The sequence below is a fragment of the Sorex araneus genome, chromosome 1, assembly GCF_027595985.1.
Source record: "Sorex araneus isolate mSorAra2 chromosome 1, mSorAra2.pri, whole genome shotgun sequence".
Classification (NCBI taxonomy): Eukaryota; Metazoa; Chordata; class Mammalia; order Eulipotyphla; family Soricidae; genus Sorex; species Sorex araneus.
This window is the reverse complement of record NC_073302.1, coordinates 379,938,491-379,963,891: the sequence shown is the minus strand read 5'-3', so window position 1 is coordinate 379,963,891 and position 25,401 is coordinate 379,938,491.

Sequence of the window (25,401 nt, the reverse complement as noted above, 5' to 3'; positions counted from 1 at the left end):
GACTCAAAAAAAAGAAGAAATACAAGATTTTAGAAAAATGATTAAATTAGTTCTGGGTATGCCAGATGATGAACCAAGAACATGAGACAACAGTGTCTCGTCCAACTGAGAGTTTCTCAAAACTAAGGAAGAAACTAACCAGTAAGAATTCAGGAAGCTTGGGGACTGGAGCAATAGCACAGCGGGTAGGGCATTTGCCTTCCACTCGGCCAACCAGGATTCAATTCCCAGCATCCCATATGGTCTCCTGAGCACTGCCTGGGGTAATTACTGAGTGCAGAGCCAGGAGTAACCCCTGTGCATAGCCAGGTGTGACCCAAAAAACAAAAACAAACAAACAAAACAAACAAGAATTCAGGAAGTCAATAAAACTGACAAATTTCTAAATATGAAAGACCTACCTACACCAAGACTCATCAAAGTTAAATTATAAGGTGTCAATTACAATGAAAAATAGCAAAGGTTGCTGGGGGGAAAAATACTGATGCATACAACTGTATGATGCATATAAATCAAGCTACCATCCGATTTTTCAGAAGAAGTCTGTTGGTATATATTCAAGTGGATAGATATTCCAAAGTTTGAAAGATTAAAGTTGAAAAACAACAAGTCAAAATGACTCCTGGGGAGACCAGGAAAATAATTCAGCAGCCAGGGTGCATGTCTTACATGCACTCCTGGATGTGGTGGTTCCCAGTATAACAGGGTCCAAGAACATCTCACATCTTTAAGCCTTTAAGCCATCTCATATCTTTAATGATCTCACAGCATTAAAAAACCCAATCTGGTTGGTCAAATACTGTAGGGAGTGGCCCTGACCCCTAACACTACATACTCTCCCTGAAAACCTGCCTCAGAGAGTGAAGCTCATGCTGTGTATCTCCTCCCCTCTCCTCTCCTCTCCTGGCTCCAACCCCCAGTGTTGAATGGTCCCGGAAGCAAAGGGTCAGAAGTAGCCCCCAGGAACTGGTGGATTTGACCCCACAAGAACAGCAACAACAAAAAATTCCATTCAAGATTTTTACTAAAATATTATGAAGAAATAAAGACATTCATAGATAATAAAGTCACTGGGCTTTACAATCACCAGAACTACAACACCAAAAGTGATTAAAAAAAATTTTTATATGAAAAGAAATGGAGAAAAAAGTAACACAAAACTTTGAGTCAGATGACAAAGTAATACAGAATCGAAAAGGTAATCAGGAATTAAATGAGACTATAGCAAAACATGAAAGGGCAGGAAGAAAAGGGCAGAATTTGTTTAATCTAAAGCATCAAAGTAATATTGAGAACAAAATCCATTGCAATTTAGATTCACATTAATAAAAATAGAAGAGTCAAAAATAAACCGTCTAACTTTACATCTAAAGGATGCAAAGGAGTCAAGGGGAAAAAAGAACAAAGAAAACAAAAATGGCTAGAATAAGAAATATTAAAATGAAGAATTAAAAAACGAGAAAATACAAGATATCAATAAAACAGAGTTGGTTCCTGAACAGATAGACAAGGTAGAAATAAGAAGAGAGAGAGAGAGAAAGAAAGAAAGAAGGAAGGAAAGAAAGAAAGAAAGAAAGAAAGAAAGAAAGAAAGAAAGAAAGAAAGAAAGAAAGAAAGAAGGAAGGAAGGAAGGAAGGAAGGAAGGAAGGAAGGAAGGAAGGAAGGAAGGAAGGAAGGAAGAAGAAGAAGAAAGAAAGAAGGAAGGAAGGAAGGAAGGAAGGAAGGAAGGAAGGAAGGAAGGAAGGAAGGAAGGAAAGAAAGAAAGAAAGAAAGAAAGAAAGAAAGAAAGAAAGAAAGAAAGAAAGAAAGAAAGAAAGAAAGAAAGAAAGAAAGAAAGAAACGATTGGTCAATAATGACTTGAACTCATTAGAAGTCTTATGATTTAAATCAATAGATTTAAAACTAGATAAACTGTCAAATAAAACCCTGTGTATCCTATTATTCATCAATATTGACAAGACAAATTATATTTTTAGTTTGTTCACTTTTGAAAGAAAAGTGAATCATTGGAAAAGTCAACATAAAAAATCTGAACACAAGGTAAAAATCTAAATATTTAAAATAAAATTCTAATTAAATATAAAAACCGAAGCACATTTTTAAAAAATAAAAATGCTGGAAATATAATCTAGGTCAGTGAAATGTTCTATACTCAAAGGTAGCCAAGATAGTCTACATATTTAATAGAATCTTGTGAGAGCAGGAGCCCTAAGAAAATTAATATAGCAGTTTCTTTCATTTGGGGGTGTTAATAGATTTTTTCCTCACTTGATATATCCAACTTTTAACTGGGATACAATAAGAAGGAAGGGCTTGCCAGCTTCTGTGAAAGTTTGTCTTAGCATACGATGCTGTCACAAAGTTTCCATTTTGCTCAACACAGAGTGACTGCAAAGAATTATGAACTATGCCCCCATCAATACTCGATATCTCACTTTCTGCATCACTGGACCTAGACATATGGCCCACAGAGCCTGAAGCTGAAGTAACTCAAGGGTATTCCTGATGGCATCAGAATCTCTAGCATGGGAAAATCCCTAACTTTACCACTTGCAAAGACAAAGCTAGAAAATACAAAACTAGTTCATGTTGTACTTCACAAATATAAAATATTAACTATCAACATATATGTAACATTTGGTCTTTAATAGTAGATGAAAATTTCATCATTGTTAAGAAATATGGCATGCTGCCCAATATTCACATTTAGGCACTTCAGCTATTTATATACGTACTAATATCTAATCAAGAATTAAACAAATAATTAAAAAAAAAGAAAACAAGTGTTCCTAACATTTTTTTACAGAAAATTTTCTTTTAAACAGATGACACCATAATCACATATTTCATAATGTAAATACAACTATTGATTTGCAAGTAAGTATTTTATTTATTTTATTTATATTTTTCTAATTCTTCCTAAGTAAAGTTTAGTATTGAGTTTTCTATTGTTAATAAAATAATTTGTGATAATATCTTTTGAAAAAAATTATACTCCATATAAAAAGGTTCTCATTGAAATGAGCTTCAAGTTTCAATTAACCTAAAAGAGCATGAGAAAATTTTAAAGTGATCCAAAAATTAGAGCTATAATATGATAATTTTTTAACATTTTTCATAATAATTATCGCATCTCCTTCTTCTAATTCTTCCTCCTAACTCACAGTGGTTTGGTAAATAAAAGATCATATAAGACTATTTCTACAAAAAATCAGAAAATAAAAGAGTAAATTTATCAGAATTTCCAACATAAGTAAAGTAAATTCATATAAAATCTTTATTTTTTTTTTATTTTATTTTTTTTTTTTGCTTTTTGGGTCACACCCAGCGATGCTCAGGGGTTACTCCTGGCTTTGCACTCAGGAATTACTCCTGGCGATGCTTGGGGGACCATACGGGATGCCGGGGATCGAACCTGGGTCGGCCGCGTGCAAGGCAAATGCCCTACCCACTGTGCTATCGCTCCGGCCCCTAAAATCTTTATTTTTAATTCAAGTAATAATATACTCAAAATATTGTAGGATTATGATAATGAATTTTGTTTTTTGATTAATCACAATTATGACATAATTCTAATAACATGAACTAATGATAAGAATATGAACTTCAAGTGATACTTATGAAGAATAATACTTTTCTATTTTATACCATCTTATTTCTCAAGTAGTAGATTTTTTTTCTTTTTTTTTTTCAAGTAGTAGATTTTTAAAATACATATTTATGTTCCAATAAATATGTCTCTTGCCCACACGCCTGGCTGTCTTCCCTGGGGCCCCTCCGAGGGGATGGGCTCCAGCTTCCCTCCCCACCCTGAGCAGAGCTCCCGGCCGCCGCTGAAGACCACCGGAACCTAGCTACAGCCAAGCTGGAGTCCCCTCTCCACAGGTTCGGACAGGCCTCATGCATGAAGGTACCCGCAGAGGAACCCAGGTGTGTGTAATCCCATTAACGGCCAGCATCCAGAGACTTAAAAGCAAACTCCCAGAAGCAATATCTTGTAGCCTGCTTCTCCCTCTGGGAGAAACTGGCAATCTTCTGAGAGTTTCCTACCCCCATGGGACATCCTTGCAAGCTTCCCATGGTGTATTCATATGCTAAATCCAGTAATAAGCTGGATCTCATTCCCCTGACCCTAAAAGAGTCCCCAGTGCGACATCCTTGGGAGGGCCGAGTCAAGATAGTCTTCTAAGATCTCAGGGAAAGGATGAAATGAGATGTTACTGAGCCCGCCCAAGAAATCGGTGATTAACGGGATTTTTGTGATTTGTGATTCGTGATATTTATGTTCCAATTTTGTTAATCCTCATTTTCCGTAAAGAGAATAAATTTATAAATAGGAGATGGTCCACTTTTATAAACCTACACCAATTTGGAGTTGCAAATAGGCACAACTAAATTTTTATAAGATACTGTAATCTTGGGAATATTAGAAATAACACAGAGTTCTGAAGAACTCAGAAAAAAACTGAAATCAACAGAAAGAGGACAAAGCATATTATGGGCATGTGAAAAGTGAAGCCTTTCTGCTCAAGAGAAGGCAATGAAGGGATTATCCTCAGTAGAAAACCACATTGTTTATTCTATGCTATTCTCTGACCTAAAACACAATAAATTTAAAGAGGTCAATGTATGAGGAAGGATAGAATTAGACTTTTTAGTGGTGAACTTATTATAATACACATGCAGGTATTGACTGTAAATATTATTGTGATGCATAACTGAAACTTTTATAATGCCACAAACAATATTACTTCAACAGAAAAATATTTTTAAAATTAAAGATAAATATTACCAATCTTAATTTCAGAATAGTTTAAGGTCTTTTTTTTTTCTGTTTTATTTATTTATTCCTATTTCAGGGACTTTATTTATTCCTATTTATTGTTATTCCTATTTATTTATTTATTCCTATTTCAGGGACTTTATTCAGTTTCAGTTCCTCAGAGTTTGAGAGTTCGCTTTTCAATAAACAGAAATTACAAACAACAACTTTTATGAATCTGACAATAGATGAAAAAGAGTGGGGGAGAGAGAGAAAAAAGTGAAAGGAAAAAAAAAGTGAAAGGAGAGTGAGAAAGAGCAAGAGAGAGAGAGAGATCATATGTGTTAGAATGAGGAAAGACAACACCAAAGTTTAAAGATGCAATGAAAAAGACTAGATTCTAGGATGATCTGGCCAATTGAGAGGCATTACATTGAACAATGGGGAATAGCCTTGGAGGAAATTTTGTGGCTTCATTTTTCTTATTGGGATGTTAGCCTAAATAGGGATTCAGGAGGTCACCATGCTCCTGACTCCTTCAGTTTCTATCTGGGCAGCTTGTCCGCATTCTTCCTGAAGACTTCAGAGGAAATGTAAGTGGTGAGATGCCGTACAGATGGACTATGCCAAGCGGTGGAGATTCAGTCAGGTGCTAAATTTTAAGTAAACATTATATTACAGTGTAGTGATGAAACTGTTCTCTTTAACATTCATTTAAAGTTCCCACTGACCTTAAAGTAGAATTAAGTACAGCACATAATCAGTGCGGTACTGTCCTGAGAGAATTAATCATTTCTTTATCACTAGTCAGGAATCATTTTCCCAAATGCCAATGCTTGCCCTCTAATAACTCACTTCTACCTTCTGTGGATCCCTGGTTGTGTGCCCAAGCCCTCTCCCTGACCTCAGTAGAATGAGTTGGCTGCCGTGCAGACTGTCCTTGAATACCACCTGGGAGCCTCCGATTGTGCCCAGTGCAGCAGCCTGTCAGAAACGGCGACTGCCAGCGCCGAGCAGGGAACACCTGCGCCTCACAGTCTGCGCTGGCCACTCTTCCACTCCCAAGAATCTTTCAGGATACAGGGAAAACGTTTTCCAAGGTAACTGAAGTGCAGCACTTTCTCCACCACTCTCAGCCCCACCGGATCACTGGCACTGAATATGAACTTGAGCTATTAGTAGAAGAAATCAGAAATCAAGTTATTAAATTGATTAATAAATTTATTAATTAATCAGTTATGAACACTGATAAAAGTTGTTATTCACTACACATGTTCTGCCTTTGAGCTATATCCCTGTTCGTGTTTTAATTTTTGCTATTCAATCAATTTTGGTGATTTTTATTTATTTTTTTAATTTGTGTTTATTTATTTCTTTTGGCTTTTTGGGTCACACCCGGTGATGCTCAGGGGTTACTCCTGGCTCTGCATTCAGGAATTACTCCTGGCGGTGCTCGGGGGACCATATGGGACGCTGGGAATCAAACCCTGGTCGGCTCTGTGCAAGGCAAATGCCCTACCCACTGCGATATCACTCCAGCCCCAATTTTGGTGATTTTTAATGTGATTATTATACATAGATTTAGTTAGCACTCACCAGGGGTTGAGTCATTTCCTTTAATTCCCAAAGTCCCATGTATATGACTAGGATTGTATTCTCTGACCCAACTTCTAGCAGTTTCCCATTTGCTAGAAAAGGGCCCCAATGAAAAGCACACACACACACACACACACACACACACACACACACACACACACACACATACATACCACGTAAATATACGTGAGTGTAGTATTACAACATACCAATTACAACAAATCAACAAATAAAGCATATCTGATACAATTAAGTTACTAAGACCCCATCAGCAATTTCACAAATACTATGGGGTTTTCAGTTTTTGTTTAGGCACTGTGCTTGGCGCTGGGCTCTCCGAAGCCTGTCAGAAACGGCGTTTCTTCAACTCTGTCACAGTGTAAAGGGGAAGACAAAACACAGTTCAACAGATAAGGAAATACACTCTCTATAATACTATCTCAAACCACACACTTGAAAAGAAGTGTGAAAAATATCACACCTGAAAGAAGATCTTTCAAGTAAGAAATTCCATCTATAAATAAAAAGAGTTCATAAATTGAAAATGCTTCTATTTTTCTGACTCTAGTTCAAACTTGGCTTCCTTGCTTTCGTTGAATTGTTTTACACCCACTCATGTTTGTTTAAATGTGAAATAAATACTTTCATTTTCAAAATGAAAACATGGCCTGTTAAAACATCTTGGAAAATATTTATTTCTTTATAAAGAGTTTAGTAATTCCTTTTATCTTATCCCAGAATTGCTTTAAAATATTGTGTCTTTAAATGGTTTCTTAAACTTTATTTTATTTTTGTATTTAAAGCACAGTGAGAGCTCAGCAAATCACAACTGACTGCTAATTCTGTTAGCAGTCTATCTGACAACAATATCATATACCTGGCAGTTTTTACTTCGTAGATAAAAAGAAGGAAGGGTTAAATACTGCATCTTTGTTAGTATAAGTGAAAGGAAAAGGTCCTAATTGGATCTCCTTATTTGGTTGTATACATTATATGCAAGTTCCCTTTTTCTTAAATATGAAAACATTTAGTTGACATTTTGGTTATTATTAGTCAGATGATATAAATCAAAATATTCAAAATGAAGTCATTTTGGTACTCAAGAATTTGATCTTTCTGTTTAGCAGAAGTTTGAGAGAGAGTAATGTGTGGTCCTATTTTTATTTATATGTGCAACAAAATTAAGCTGCATATTTAAAGTCTTAACACCTCAAGACAAGTCCACCACCCTGAGATTTTTATGAAATTACTGTAACAAAGTATTTTATTTTATTATAAATCCTTTTTCCCAAAGTAGTTATTTCATTGTTTTAAACTACTACTAAAAAATAATGAACAGAAGTCTGTTGTGTAATTGTTTTTTGTTGTGTAGTTGTTTTTAGTTCATGTTGTTTGCTTGATTTGGGGAGGGGGGCAGGTTGCGTGTTCATTCTTTTGTAGTGCCTAGGAGCAAATCCAGGAGGTCATACATTAAAGACAAGTGTTCTGCCTTTGAGCTATATCCCTGGCCTTATTTTAATTCTGTTTTCTTTCAATAGATTTTAGTGATTTTTAAATGTGGTCATTAAACATATATAAATAACTATAAAAGTAAAATAAAAATTAACAATCATCATTCACAAAGGAACTTTAGCTGATTTTAAAATTAATAGTAAACATATTACAATGCTGCAAAATAAAAAAATTGGAATCAAAAGACAAAGGGCCTGGATTTCAAACCTTATATGTCACCTAAGGGAGAGATTGTCCTTAAATCTATTTGTGAGTCTGTCCCTTCATCCATAAAATAAGGCTGATAGTATTCCTGACCAAGATTCTTATAAGAATAGCACAAAAAAATTGTTTGTTATACATTATTAACCCTTCTAAGTCTTTAACTGCATTAAATGACTAATTACAATTACAGTAAAGGTAGGTACTAATAGTAACTTTATTTTTGTTGATGGCAAACGTCAGTGGAGCAACTCGGGCACCAAGATCTCACCAAGATCTCCTTTTGGAGATCTTTTTCAGAAAACAGAACTACAGTGCTCTAACCCTAACCTCTGTTCACAATGAGATAAGTAGAATAAAAGGTTAAAATCATCTTTGCTCATTTGTTTATACTTAACAAAATTATTTTGGATAAATGGCAGTTGCTTTCATCTACAAATAAGCTTTTTTTAAAAGGTCCTATTTCCTGTAGACGAAAGTAACAAAGAAAGGTATGGCTCAAGATACTCTAAAACATGTAATGGCATTTCCATTGTTATTTTTAATACTAATTCAGTTAGTAGTGAAAAGCGAGAATCTAACCAAGACGAAAGACACAATTTTTCTTTTATGTTCTGCCTCACATTTTTAATACCTCTAAATAGAAGAGAGAGAGAGAGAGAGAGAGAGAGAGAGAGAGAGAGAGATTTAAATGCATAACAGAAAAGTAGAAATTCAAAAATGTATGAAAGAATATTATTCATTTCGGGATAAATGAGGTAAATCAAATAGTATGTGTTTTTTGTAGAATTATAGGAATCCCCAAATAAATCACCCTATCTCAGATATTCTCCTTTCTTCCTTAGTTTAACTAGCTTTGAGGCATAATCTGAATACCTCTAAGTAACTTTCTTCTCACTAGCCAAAGTGAGAGAGAAAAAAATTGTCAGCAGACTTTAAAGTCCTTCTAGACTATGTCCAGAAAACAGCCTCAATACGATAGAAAGCATTCATCATCTGCCACAGAAATGAGTTTGCATTGTATTTGCAGCGTGGAACGTGGTGACTTCTGCTTTCCCAGATTCTGAATTCTCTATTTCTTTTCCTATTTCTCTCAAGACATTTGCCTTCCTGAATATGCCTACAGGCTCTTCTGAACAGCCCTACTTTCTTGTTCCTGCAGCCCAATACATACATAGGACCTAATGATTTCTCTTATTCCATTGAGAAGCAAGGAATCTTGAGAATCATTTTTAGCTTCAGGGTAAACAACTACATCCAAAAAAAATGACAGCTATAGGTCAATTGTGATGTGAGAGGTGGAAGATTGGTACAAGAGTTGTTAAATCAAAACCTATCAAGTACCATCCCCCCCAAAATAAGGGAAGTAATATTTATTGATCACACATATATAAACATATACAAATATTATATGTATGTATATGAAAATTTCAAGTTTTCTTTTGAAAATTCTGGATAAGTCCAGAAATACAATCAGCATTTCTGTTCAGTCTCTGTATCAAGTATCTTTAGTTTATCTCTATTCTGGGTTTATGTATCCAATTAAAAAAATAATGTTTTATATCTATCCACAGTAAAATTCTATTCATATCCAAATAAGAACTGAAGAACTTAGGATACTTTTTTTTCAGTACTAGAGTGAAGCAAATAAAATCATAATTGTTAGGTAGATATCCCATTGCTCTCCTAAATGAAGAAGCATGGAAATATTAGATGAGCTTACCAATAATTGTGATGCATTGGTTTTATCCAAATAGAATATATTTTATAGAATGGTACAGAATACTAGCATACAAATCTAAGAACTTTTTTCTTCAGTGGTATATCTTGCCATTCAAACCCTTTCGTCAAAAATGTCTAATTAAGTATTCATAAGTAATTTTAAGAGAAAGCATATATCCTACAAATGGCATGAATATGGATGTGCCTATAGTGTTAATAGTTGTTTCTTAATATGCCTTCTCTTAAGAATATTCTGATTATGGGAGCTTAAAACTAATCCCTTTCACTGATCTTGGCAGAGGATTTTTAGCAAGTAATTCTATTTAAATTACTACACAGAATTAATCCTTTTCACTGCTTAAGGCAAAAGAAAACCCAGAGAAAAACAAAGAATATAAACTGGTGTTGAGATAGTTACATTGAATTCTTTCTTTCTTAATTGAAAATACTGAATGAAGTATTTTGTATTATAAGTAAATCCTTCATATTTGTTTTTCCTTCTTGATGAATAAAAGTTATGTCTTAAAGGCAGGTGCAAAGTGCTAGATGTGAATCTAAGTGAAAATTTATGATCATTTTAAGAATACATACAACTGAAATTCTTGTGTCAAACTGAAAGTTAAAAGAACATCAAAATGTGTTTCCTATTCCAAATTTAAGAAAATGTAAAAATTGTGCCTATCTCTTGAGTCTAAAAAAATTAACTTGAATAATTTTGCAAATAACATAACATGCTGTTTTTCAATTCTAATGTTCTGTATAAATCAATTTTTAAAAATCAATAAAATGAAACCAGAGAGATAGTACAGCAGGTTGCCTGCATGTGTAACGTACACAGTCAATGAAGGTTTGGTCTTGGCACCACAAATGGCCCCCTGACTACTGCCAGAGTTAACCCTGAGCAGAGAACCAGTAGTAAGCTTTTAGAACCATAAGGTGTGACTAGAAACAACAACAATAACAACAAAATACAAAAAGGATCAATGAGGAAAAGTAAGTTGCCGGGTTCAAGATGACAATTATCAACAGTCAGGCAGAGCCAAGGAAGAAGAGTAAGAAAGAGTTTATATGGATTGTCTTTAAGGAAGTTTATCTGCTTAAGTACCATTTTCCAGGACTTACTGAAAAATGCATCAATGTTGGGTTGTACTAAGCAAATGTTCAGGACTGTGTAAGCAAGGCCTGTCACCATGCAGGGAAGAACAGATACTTAAGGAACGGGCATCAGATTCATACACACTCTGCCTCTTAGCCCAGCAATTAAATCATTCTTCCTTCATCAGGGAGATGCAAATCAAAACAAGAGTGATATATCATCTCACACCACAGAGACTGGCACACATTCAAAAGAACAAAAGCAAACAGAGCTAGCGTGGATGTGGGGAAAAAAAGGGATGCTCTTTCACTGTTGGTGGGAATGCCGACTGGTCCAGCCTTTTTGAAAAATATTATGGGTATTCCTTCAAAAACTAGAAACTGAGCTTCCTTATGACCCTGCAATACCACTTCTGGGAATATATCCCAAGAGTGCAAAAAGCACAGTAGAAATGACATCTGCACCTGTAAATTCATTGTAGCACTGTTCATAATAGCCAGAATCTGTAAAAAACCCAAATGCCCGAGAACCAGACAACTGGTTAAAGAAACTTTGGTACATCTACACAATGAAATACTATGCATCTGTTATGAGAGATGAAGTCATGAAATTTACTTATAAGTGGATGGATGTGAAAGATATCATGCTAAGTGAAATGAGTCAGAAAGAGAGTAACAGACAGAAGGACTGCACTTATTTGTGGAATATAAAATAACATAATATGAGACTGTCACCCAAGGATAGTAAACACAAGGGCCAGGAATATTTCCCCATAGTTGGAAGCCTGTCTCATGATCTGGGAGAGAAAGCAGCTGGAATAGAGAAGGGATCACTAAGATGATGATGGTTGGAAGAATCATTCGGGATGGGAGAAGTGTACTGAAAGTAGATAAAAGACCAAATGTGATAACTTCTCAATATCTGTATTGCAAACCATAATGCCCAAAAGTAAAGAGTATAGGGAAATTGTCTGCCATGGAAGTGGGGGGTTGAAAAGGGGGAGTATACTGGGGACATTAGTGGTGGAGAATGTGCACTGGTGGAGGGATGGTGTTTGATCATTGGATGATTGAAACACAGACATGAAAGCTTTGTAACTGTATCTCACAGTGATTCAATTAGAAAAAAGAAAAATAATAAATCATTCTTCCCATAGGGAGAACACCGCCTACTTTTCAAAGGAGTCAGTAAAACCTCTTATGCAGTTTCAGCATGCAGTTGTAAGTCCAGAATGTCTGGATGATATGATGCATCAAGTCTGGATATGATAAGTCATGACCTGACAATCTACAAATACACACACACACACACACACACACACACACACACAGAGTTATTTCCCCTTTCCAGTGGCATATTGGTATAAGGGTTTCCCATTAGGGAAGAGTAAGTTTGAAAATAAAGCCATTTATAGTTCATGCAATTTGAGGAGCCGGGGTCCTTCTAAGCAGTATTCAGGGGTCCTGAGGGTCATTCTCAGCAATCTCTGTCAATGCTAGGGCACAAGGGTTCAGAGCTGTGCTTTGGTCCTACAAAGGTACACTAGGGCCACATGGCAGTGCACAAGACCCTCCAGTTCCCACATGTTTAGGGACAATCTGGGACTATACCTGGCACTTCAGGGCAGGGGTCATGTTTGGCTGGGTTTCCAACTATGGTTCCAGCAACAGTAACTGCTGTTGTACCCTGAGGTGCTGAGTTCTCCCCAACCCCCTGGTCTTCGGCAATTATCAAAACTTGTTTGAATACTCTAGGGAAGATTCCTTTCTCTGAGAGCAGGGAAGTTCCTTGAGTATCTTACCATTTTGGGGTAGTCTCAATTTTATCACCTGCTACCTGTTGAAATAACTTAGTGGTATTGTGGATTATAGCAGAAATTGAACAATTATGAACTTTTGAAATTAAGTATTGGGGTGCCCAGAGCAATAGCAGATGGGGTAGGGCATTTATCTTGCATATAGTCAACCCAGGTTCCATCCCCTGCAGCCATATTGTCCCCCAAGCACCACCAAGACTAATTCCTGAGTGCAGAACCAGGAGTAACCCCCAGAGCATCACCGGGCATGACCCAAAAAGCAAAAACTTAAAAATTTCAACATTATTGTATAGGAGGGAACTGTGCAATGTTTAGTATTTGCAGTTTATTCAGATAATTTATATCTAGTCAGTTCCAAATCAAATAACTAGTAAAGAAATATTATCTTAGCAATTTTTTTAAGAATCTGGTTTTTATATGCCAGACTCTAGCTTTACCTGTTCCTTACCTCATTCACTGTCAGACTGATAGGCTGCCAGGAGTCGGTTTCTTAACAGAAAGTTCTGGAGACCAGAAATAAGTCCAAACTCAAGCTGCCAGTTTGTTAGGTTTCTGGTAAGAGTTCTATCTCCCTGGCTTGCAGACAGCCATTTTCTTAACATGCTTTCACTGCACTTTCCTCCGAAACCAAATAAACTGGACTTGAGAGAAGGCTCAAAACTTGAGCACATACTTCATATCTGGGAGGTCTGGGCTTAATCCCTGGCACTGAATAGTCACAGAAAACACCAGAGAGAGTGAACCTTCCTTCCTCACATGAACTGAGGATAACCTCTAAGCACCACAAGGTGGGGCCCCAAGAAAAACCAAAAAGATATTTCTGTTATCCTTTCCTTCTTTATCTACTCCTTCCTTTTAAGCGCACATCTTACTGTATTAGAACCTGATCCTTAAAACTTTATTTAACCTTAATTGCTCCTTAAAAGTTCTCTCTCCTACTGTAGGAATCTGATTAGGAGATCATCATAATGAATTTGGGGAATACAAATCAAGTCAATAAATTAGGCTTGAGTGAGAAAGACAGGATCTTTTGAACAGACCATCGCTACTAACTTTGCCTATTTTAAGTAGTTTGGAAATAGTTTCAGATCTTGCTAAATCCTCTTCTTGTATTGGGTTATAATAGAAGTGGATACTTTGCCCTCTGCATGACCTTAAATTACTGAGTTCTCAGTTTTCCATCTAGCTACAGGTGACAAGTTAAGCGACAAAAGAGGCAAGGTATCAACAGGAACAACATGCTGTTAAGTCAAAGAAATTTTCAGTAGCAGGTAAGGTACCTTTCTTGCATGTGGTCAGTCCATGTTCAAATCTCATTACCACATGCAAAAACAGAACAAACCAAAATAAATTAAAAATTTAAGTAATGAAGGAAATAAGCAAAAGAAGGGTCTACTGGGAGACAGCAGTTGGATCCACAGATCCCTGCCCACAGTTGATGTTAAAGACTCCTGATTGGTAATTTAAGAGAGGAGAGGTGTTAAGGAGCATTGAAAGGGCTTGAGCCAAAGCCACACAATGCCAAGTGTCACCACATCAAGTGTAACAAACCACAGACAAGAAACAGGAGAAGGTGATTTTGTCACACATTTAATTCCATCTATTAAAGCATACTTACGCTGGGCCGGGAGCAATAGTACAGTAGATAGGGCATTTGCCTATGTATCCAACCCAAGTTTGATCTCTGGCATCCCATAAGTTCTCCCAAGAACCATCAGGAATAATTCCTGAGTGCACAGTCAGAAGCCCTGAGTATCACCAGATGTGGCCCTAATACAAAGCAAACAATTATTGAATTCCTTTCCTGTCAATCTAATCCATCAAAATTAACTATTGTCTTTATTCAAACACAAAACCAGACATTTAGAAAAGTATAAAATTTCTGTTTTCTGCTTTATATTAGAAGTTTCCTTTTTCTTACCGAAGCACAGATTCACTATGGTCTTTGTCTAGGGCACATAAAACTAGCACTATACATTCAGATTTTTTTAATCATAACCTTTATTACCTCTCTTTTGGTGGCCTCCCTTTTAAATTATCCTATTTGAAAAAGTCAAGCCCCAATTAAGCAACATTTTCTTTGCTTCAGCGAAGGTAGTGGCATTTTCAAAGCTCTAAGCACACTGCCTTAGAGAGTTTGGACAGAGAGCAGCACTCAAATTCTATAATTATATAGTGTTTTGGAGCATAAATTATGACAGGTGTGCAGGCCAAACCAAGTAATGAGAGAGTTGGCAAAACAGTGAATTTTCACATAAGTCACTGGTCAAAAGCTAATCATTAATAGTAATAACAACAGGTCTTTAAAAGAATTAGAGCTTCAATTCTAGCTCAAACTAATTTTTTATAAAAATTTCAAGTAGATTTTGATGCACCAGTTGCAATATTTTATCCCATCAGTTTATTCAGGGGCTGGAGCGATAGCACAGCGGGTAGGGCATTCGCCTTGTCCGCGGCTGATCCGGGTTCGATTCCTCTGCCCCTCTCGGAGTGCTCGGCAAGCTACCAAGAGTATCTCGCCCTCATGGCAGCCTGGCAAGCCACCCATGGCGTATTTCATATGCCAAAAACAGTAACAAGTCTCACAATGGAGACGTTACTGGTGCCCACTTGAGCAACTCAATGAGCAACAAGATGATAGTGACAGTTTATCCAGAAAATGCCTAACAATCCTTCCATGTTTCTTATTATAGAACTGATACATATATTTTTTAATTTTATTGAATCACTGTGAGATAGTTACAAGCGTTCATGTTTGGGTTACAATCACACAATGTTTAAACACCCATCCCTCCACCAGTGCACATTCCCTACTACCAACATCCCCGGTATACCCCCTCTTTCCCACCCTCCCCCTGCCTCCATGGCAGACAATATTGAATGTAACCATAGTAAATAGAATGTAAAGTGAAAGTTATCAGTTACATGGTGGGGGGGGGTGCGGGCGGCGGGATGGGTGGTGTGCTGTTTGGGTTTGGTTTTTTTTCGGTGGTGGGATATGGGCACTGGTGAAGGGATGGTTGTTCCAGCATTGTATAACTGAGAACTTAAGCCTGAAAGCATTGTAATTTTCCACATGGTGATTCAATAAAATAAAATTCTTTAAAAAATATATATGGTCCTATATATAAATCACATCTGATTGCCCTTACTAGATTTCCTTTAACTTTTCCATTCCATACCATCTTCAGTCTTACTAACACAGCCCTAATTACAGTGGTCTCCTTCCAGTGTTCTACTTCTGAATACAATCCCTCCTCAAAACGTGTGCATTTGACTTTCTCTCACCTAGACTGCACTCATTCTGCACCCCCATATCCGCAAAGTGCACTCTCTCATCTTCTTTAAGTCTCTGCTTATGCTTGAGGCCTTCACCAGCCACAATAGTCATATATAGGAACTTCATGGCCAAAGCCACATTCACAGCATTCCATCGTTATATTGGCTATATTTCTATCCTGGTGCCCATTCGAGCAAATCAATGAACAATAGGATGACAGTGCAGTGCAGTGCAGTGTAGATCTGTGGAATATTACACTGATATATGATATATATGTATATATGTACATATATATATATCAGTGGAATATTACACTCTTCATTTGTTTTCTAGGAATATATTAGCAAACAGAGTCTCCTATCCTCACACCTGGCTGTATTCACCGGGACCCCTTGAAGGGGGGCAGGTTGGAGTTTCTGTCTCCGCCTCAAGAAGAGCCCCAGCAGCCAAAGACTTCTGTAACCCAGTCACAGCCATGCTCAAAGCCACTCTTCACACGTTTGGATGGGCCTCACATATGAAGGAACCAGCAGAGGAACCCTGGTGTGCAGGATCCAGGGCTGAGATCTCCAAGCCTGCTTGGATTGGGACTGGGCCTCCTTCGCCCAGATCCCCCATTTTTGCAGTAGCTTGGCAGCCACACCCACAAACTGCCCCCTGGAGCTTTGTAATCCCATCAACGGCCAAGATCCAGAGACTATAAAACAAAGCTCCCAGAAATGACCTCTTATAGCCTAGTTCTCTCTCTCAGAGAACCTGGCAAGGTATCAAGAGCATCCTACCCTCACTGCAAAGCCTGACAAGCTCTCCGTGGTGTATTCAATATGCCAAATACAGTAACAATGATAGGTTTCATTCCCCTTACCCTAAAAAAGCCTCCAATGCGGCACCGTTGGGAAGAACAAATAAAGAGAGGCTGCTAAAATCTCAGGGTTAGAACAAAATGAAGATGTTACTGGTGCCCACTTGAGCAAATTTATGATCAATGGGATGACAGTGATACAGTGATATTTTTATCCTAATCAGCAGAGCTAACTTTTCCTTAGCAATTTCACTATATTAAATAGTTCCTAAAGATAAAATGTAGGTATCTTAATCCTCATGTATATAGGTTTTTTAACAGACTCAAGGAAACTAAATGACTAACTTAATATACTTAGGTCTGTCTGACACATACCCTATGTTCATATTAGAAAAATATGCTGTCTCATGAAAATATTTCATCAAAATAATTTCAAAGTTTAATTCAGAAGTAAAATTCAAATGAGATATTCAACAGAGAAGCTGCCCCTATTTCTTCATTTTCTCCGTATCCCAAGGAATATATTAATATCCTTTAAATAGTATTAGATTAATTTGGAGTCTCTGTTGAAACTGGTATAGAAGTAAATACATGATTCTGTTAGAAAAATAAAGAAAAATGCATTATAAATATCCATTTTTAGTTTGGCATTTTATTTTTATAATCTTAGTAAAAATGGACATATGTTCAGCAGATATACTAGGTAGTTTAAGCACAAAGCATTTTTCACCAGATACCTTACCTAAATCACACACTATATTCTTTAAGCTAGTTAATTATAAAATAAGCAATAATTTTAATAAGTAGTAGTAAGAAAATCTTATTTTTCTATGTGAAAAGGGAGCTCCCATTGAAATTTTCTTTTTCTTTTTGGGTCTCACCCCGCCATGTTCAGGGGTTACTCCTGGCTTTGCATTCAGGAATTACTCCTGGCAGTGCTCAGGGAACCATATGGGATGCTGTGAATTAAACCCAGGTCAGCTGCATGCAAGGCAAATGCCCTACCCGCTGTGCTATTGCTCCAGCCCCCCACTGAAATATTTTTTGTGGACTTATCAGTGTCTGCATATGTACTCCAGGAAATTAATGAGCTTACACTAGTCAAGTAATAATACAATTTCATCTATAGCAACACTTTATCTCAAAGATGAAAAAATATTTTTCAGGGATGGAACTATAGTACAACAGGGATGGCACTTGCCCGGCAGATGATCAACCTGGGCTTGATCCCCAGAATCCCATATGGTCCCCCAAACATTGCCATGAGTGATTCCTCATGATATTTACCATGATATTTTATGAGAATTAAAATGTATGTATCAGTGTTGATGAAGAGCCAAGGTAACCCCTGAGCACTGTTAGGTATGAACTTAAAACCGTACATACATGCATATATATATAGTTTTAGACAGGTTTGATAATTAAAAAAAAACAAACACTTGTTAGGAAGTATGACTTTGCTACTCATATAAAAGAAACAGAATCAAGGGTTAAAGAGGACAAAGCTTTGAGAAGTCCCATGAAAGGAAACTCTCAGAACATTCTGGATTTTAACTTGGTGTGTACATGTCACTTGACTTAACCACTTGTGGTCCATTATAACAAGACTACAAATAATTTAGCACAGTGTGATTCAAATTAGTCCTTAAATTAACAAAACTCCTATTTAGCTACTACTTATCATGCTTCTTTGTATTTCTAGAAATAGAAATTTTATACTTCCAATGAAACTAACTTGGAAAACTTTTCTATGAAAAAAATCAATTATATTCTAAAAATTAAAACAGATTTTCATGATAAATATCAAATGTGTGCATCAATGTTGAGTGTCTGAGAGACAGAAAGAGGCCACAAAGAATGCTTTGTTAACAGAATGCCTTTCTTTGTTTAACAGCCCTTTGCCAATTTTGCTAAACAGAGAATATACCAGTTGGATGACAGTTCTTTCACAAAGCCATCTGTTCCTCTGAATCAATCCTATGGGAAATAGCTTATACTAAATTTATCACATCACACCTTATTTCCAGGTCAACAGTGACAGCAGTAGAATTCCAATTCTTTTGTTTATTCTATCTAACTTAGAGATTAGTGAAGCCCAGTAAATAAGTTCTGAAAGTTCAGGAACCACAATATGGTACAGCCAACCTGATAAAGATCCCTACACCATTCCCACCAACAGATGTCTTGCCTGATAATAAACTCTTGCCTCTTATAATTTTAACAGTCAAAGAAAACGCTGTACTTAAACTCTTGATGAACTCACTTGCCTCTTTCATCTGTACTCGATAAATAAATAAAAGTGAGGATTTTGTAACAACATGTTAATATGTCTTTTGCATTTTATAATGTGAGCTGTATTCATGAGAATTATTTTGGAAAGCATTACTAAAATAACGCACAAAAAAGTAATGCAAAAAAATTATTAGAGCACCACTAAAGTACTTCAGAGAAAAGTAATACAATAAATGAATAGAGATCGAATCTGTGCCCAGGAATGTTGGAATTAGAGCCTTGAGTATCATTAGGATTCATTCTTGATCCCTCATCTCTGCTCCAAATGATCATTATTTTTCCTTGCAAAAGACCAGTTTTGTCTACATTTCTGCAAAAATAGCCACCAATAGCTCTTGAGTTTTATGTATAATATTTCATTTATTCTAACATAAATATTTTAATATTTCTAAATCCCAGATGTCTTACAATTACTACATAGTTATGGTGTAGTAATAAACTTACTACACCATAGTTATGTAGTAATAGTTATGGTGTAGTAATAAACTTACTCATGTTCATCACACCAGGAAGTAAAACTAATTACTGCCCTCTAATATGTATCAGCATGTGCAAAATTAAAATTTTCTATAGGTCCCCATATACTGAGAATGAGCTTCAAAGAAGCTTAAAGAGGATGCTAATCACAGTGAATTCGAAAGAAATGCTGAATCACCACTAGTCATGACTGTCACTGTCAGTGTCACTGTCATCCCGTTGCTCATCGATTAGATCGAGCAGGCACCAATAACGTCTCCATTGTGAGACTTGTTGTTACTGTTTTTGGCATATCAATTACACCACGGGTAGCTTGCCAGGCTCTGCCATGCAGGCGAGATACTCTTGGTAGCTTGCTGGGCTCTCCGAGAGGGGTGGAGTAATCAAACCCGGGTTGGCCGAGTGTAAGGCAAAAGCCCTACCCGCTGGGATATCGCTCCAGCTTCTCATCATGAAGACACAAGAAAAAATTATATATTAAAAAAAAAACTCTATCAAAAAGATGTTAAAGACATAAGACAAGAAGAATTATTGGAAATATTTTAACCATTTTTTAAAATCAATGTTAAAATCAATGTTTTTATTTTATAATAGAAGAGTGACAGTTTTAAAGGGCAATTTAAAAATAAAATTAAGTGCTTCTTGCACAAGTATAAAACAATATACAGACCAACAGCCCTGGTCCAGAGTCGCAGCAGCCAGTCTTGAACGACACCATAGCACTGGAGATCCCTCAAGGACCAACACCGAGCTAATTTCTCTGGGGCATCCCAGATGGAGCAAGTGCTGTCTCCCTGCCTACTCCAGATGGAACCCCAGCATCCAAGAGCTTTCACAAGCAAGGCCCAGGTATTCAGGTACCAGGACTAAATCTCCACACCACAAGGCAGCAGAGTCACTAGGCAGCCCCACCCTCGCTCTCTGCCTGCTCCATGACCTAGCTGTCATACCCCAAGCTTCCACCGGGTGGGGTGCACCAACAGCCCTGTTCCAGGGACTCACAATTGAATCCCTACAGAGATGTCTCTGGAACCCAATCATCTACAACCTATAATTCCAGAAGTGCGAAGCCACAAAGCAGTCACATGAACTCTAGTGATATTCAAAATGAGCAATGGAAGATAAATTATCTAGCATCTACCCCTGGAAAGCAGGCTTGAATGGTGCTGAGAAAATTCAGGAAAAACATAATGCCCAAAAGCAGACAGAGAGTATTGGGGAAATTTTCTGCTATACAGGCAGGGCAGAGGGGATATGGGGACATTGGTGGTGGAAAATGTGCACTGGTGGAAGATGGGTGTTCGATCATAGCATGACTGAATCTCAAACATGAAAGTTTTGTAAGTGTATCTCACGGTGATTCAATAAAATATTTTTTTAGTATTTTTTAAATATTTTTAAATGCATTTAATTAATAACATTTTTTTCTATAGCCCTAAAAATAGGGGCACAAATAACAAAAGTATGGAAAATCTCAGAATCAATGAAATGGCTGTCAGTAAACGTATCAGAAGATGGATTGTTTTGAGTGCGCCTTAGATAGAGATAAAGCAAAAGAGGTAAGGAAAGGCAGATAATATTGGAGTTCCATGACTTTTATGATTTAACCATTGATACTGTTGGAAAAGATATCACTTCTGAAACAAGAAAGGTAAAACCTAATTCAAACTTTTGGCCATTTAATGAGCTGCCAGATAAGCTAACTAAACCAACCATTTGAAAGTCTGAACACATCAAGATAAGCTTCAGAATAATTACCTTTGTAGTGCCAAACAGTCTTTCTTGTCCTCTACATTTTAATTAGAGTAAAGCTATGCCCTAAATGTCCTTTTTTTCCCATGATGACACAATTGTCACTATTGGATATTGTAATTTTCCTTGTTTTTGTCCTATTCAAATTAGTGTATCTGGATTCACATACATAAAGTGAATAAAGATGAAATAAAGATGACACTATACTATAAGGATTATGTCATTTATTTAGTTCATTTTTTCTAAAATGTAGATAAGTGCAAGTTCTTAATAGTTGAGAACTATTTTGAGTTCCTTGTAGCTTCAGGCAAATTTTCATTTGATTCATTTAAATAATTAACATATTGCTTCTCACTTATCCATTAATTATTTTAAATTCTCCTGCAATATACATGACATAACTGCGTAAATTAATGTTCAATCATTTTAAGTGCATTTTATATGTCTACTAAAATTATATAATACATTTCAGCACAATACTATATCATATAGCTACATGTAATACTTATGTGATAAGAAATATGACGCACTATATGAATTCCTATCTCTTTTTGGTATTGTTTTGACGCCACATCTAGCTTTTCCTCAGGGCTTGATCCTGGCTCTGTGCTTAGGGATCACTCATGGCAGGCCTGGGGGACCACATAGGATGCAGTGGATGAAACCCCGGTGGGCTGCCTACAAACTATGAGTTTCTAAATATATTATGATTTATTTTATGACTATCATAAATATATTATGATAGTCGCTTTGTTTGTTGTGATGCTGTGGATTGAATTCAGGGCCTTATACCTGTAAAGTGTATGGTATACCACAGAGTTATACCTTTGGACCCCAGGAAAACTTATTGTAAGGAATAATGACTAATACTTAAAATTAACCCATACCAAAAAATGCTCTACAAAAATTACTATATTCTGTTTCCTTTCATACTGATTATACACTATTTCTTCATTCTAATTCTAAAAAATACCCCACAAATCCAGAATCAGTACTATCACCTTATCATCCTTTAATTTAAAAAACAGTGTAGCTACCCCACAATTCACCTCATCTTTTTCGTTCACAGCCATGTTCTTGTGAGTAATATAAGTTAAATCAAAATAGATACCAAAAAATCATGTCAATTAGTGGGAAAGATAGGAAAGAACAACTAAGGGGGAGAAGTGGATAAATAGGGCTGGAAATAGGGTGCATCGCACACTTCTTACCTGGGTTCCATCCCGGGCACCACATATGGTCCTCTGAGTACCACCAGAAGTGATCCCTGAACACAGAGCCAGGAGAAATCCCTAAGCACAACTGAGCATTCCCCTCAAAAAATAAACAGAAAAATAATAATAATAACAACCAAAGGTTCAGAAATCTAAACTGAAGAACTATTTCACTTATGACTCACTCTGTGATGCCAATTAAACCAAATGAATTCTTTGAACTCATTTTATTTCTTTTCTGTCTGTTAATTTTGTTTGTTAGGGGGCTACACCCAGTGGTTCTCAATGCTTACTACTGGCTTTGCATTCAGTAATAATTCCTGGCAGGGTCAGGGACCATATGTATTGCTGGGATTTGAACCAGAGTCAGACATGTGGCGACCTAATCTCTGTAATATCACTCCAGCATCCCCCCACCCACCCCCATGGACTCATTTTAAAATAAAGATGTGAAGCACTCCTTTAGGCTTAAAGCCTACTGCTATAAAAGTTTATATTCATAAACTTCAAATCACATGTACCAATACTTTGTAATAAAAATACTACATAATAATTTAATACTACATAAAAAATTGATAAATTTATTTCACAACATCATTTTTTTTCTACAGAGTCTCAAATGCTACATTACCTTGAAGCATACAGAATTCATGATATTGATGATGCAGAAATATCTATGGAACAAGATGGGTCATCACAGAAGATAGGTAGATTAGATACCAAATTTTATAAAGGAATTAAAGAATGACAAACAACTATCAATTTATCATATTCACATTTTACCAAAATCGAAATACCAATAATTTAAAAACTGAGTAATATCCCAAAATGTATTTAAAACAAGAGAAATCCATAATGATATTGATGAACTCACTACCAATTTACCAGTCAGTTTGCTGACCATGTGCTCAATATTATCATGTTTAGTTCTTAACAGACTAAATGATTTTATTATCATGTTTAGTTCTTAACAAACTAAATGATTTTTTCTGAGCTTACTGAGGCTTAAAGAAGTTAAGCTATTTTCAAGATATTAAACGTTGGAGCCAGAAAATTTAATGTCTATTAATCGGTCATTTAATATATTAATGGATTAATACTGGGACTTTGAAAGCTGGAAAAATATACAGGGTTAAAGTGTTTTCTTTGAATGCAGTCAACCCTGGTTCGATCCCACAGTATATGGTCCTCTGAGTATAGCCAGTCACGATCCCTGAGCACAGAGCCTGGTGTAACTCCTGAAAACCACTATGCATGGCTCCAAACAAACAAATTCTAGGTCTTCAGATTCCAAAGTTCATATTTACAATTTCATTCTCTTACATCACTTCACAGTAATGCCTATAATTCGTAAATAGAAAGCCAAATGAACAGAAAAGTCCATGTGCTTATGTTTTCTTTGCTCTTTGTAAATAAGTATTCATATTTACTTGCATATTATGTGTAAAATGCTCAGATACAACTAAAGTCTTATCACTCTCAATCTCTTTTCCCTGAAGTTATCACTGTGGTAGCATATGTACTATAATGCCCATGCACATTATTATACTTTTACTGGAAATGCATATGTGATACTTTAAAATAATTTTGTGTGTCATTAAGTGTTTTCAAATATCTGTGCATCAAATGTGTCATTTTACAAATTGCTTTTCTCAGTTAACTATTTTTTTACATTTATCTATATTGATACCTATGTTAATACATTTACCTTGCATTAGACTTCCATTTTCTTACCTTCAGTGATTTCTTGAGTTCCTGATTTAATCTATTTAATAGACTATTAAGTAAATTGAAAATCACTAGTAAGCCACTTAATCTCTAAAGAAAAAATGTTTTGTTTGTAAAAGCACATCTAGAGCAGCAAGATATTTTCCCTTACCATGCTTGAGAAAGTTTCTTTCTGGATCTCCCCAATTTGCCTCCTAAGAATGAAGTTTTTCTAATATAGTCAGTTCTATTTGAATTATTAAAATAAAAATCTTCTTTCCTATGAGCTATAGTTCAGATGCCAGCTTTTCAATTTGTGATAGTTGCATGTGAATTCAAAGGTGAATTACTGAAGGTCAACTGCAGATTTCTTACATAAAAGAGTAGAGGTGCCGGGGGGGAATAAGAGAAAACATAAGATTAAGAGGGAAATGCATACAAAGTGATGAGACTACGCACTCCGAATTGGATTCAGTATTCAAATTATGTTCATTTTTACTGGGGTCACATTTTCCTTATCTACAGCTGAGGCATCATTTTACTTTTCCTCATGCTCCTTTTTTCTCTAAAACTCCAACCAAGTCACCAAATGTTGGTTCTACATATTTCTGGAACCTCGTAAAACTTCTTGTTCCTGTCAAATGTTTATTACATGTGTATAAGAAATACAGACTAAAGTAGACTTTACTTTGTACTAATATGTCTTTACTTGATTACTTGATTTATTTCATTATATTTTTAGAAAATTAAATATTTTAAAAGACATCTTCAAAGGCATTTAAAACTTTCAGATTAGATTTTTTTGAAGATAGGAATAATTCAGGAGAATCAGAGAACTCCATTTGTCTGATGTGGTCGCATTTCTGAAGCTATATTGACGTTGACCAATAATAATCAGTTCACAATAGGAAAACTGAAATTAAATAAGTCATTAATAAGATATTTTATTTCAGTGTAAGATGAAAAATTAATGTTTATCTGCCTACTAAAAACTTGGTTTTCCTAGGAATTATTCCATGAAATTACTGATTTGGTCACCAAGTGTACATAATTATGTGATATTCAAAAGCATATTCTATCAAGTCTATATCTGTCATCTTTGTGTGATTCTTATGATCTTTAGTGTGCTTTCAAATCACAATATTTAACCATATCCTTAGAACTGTCAGGT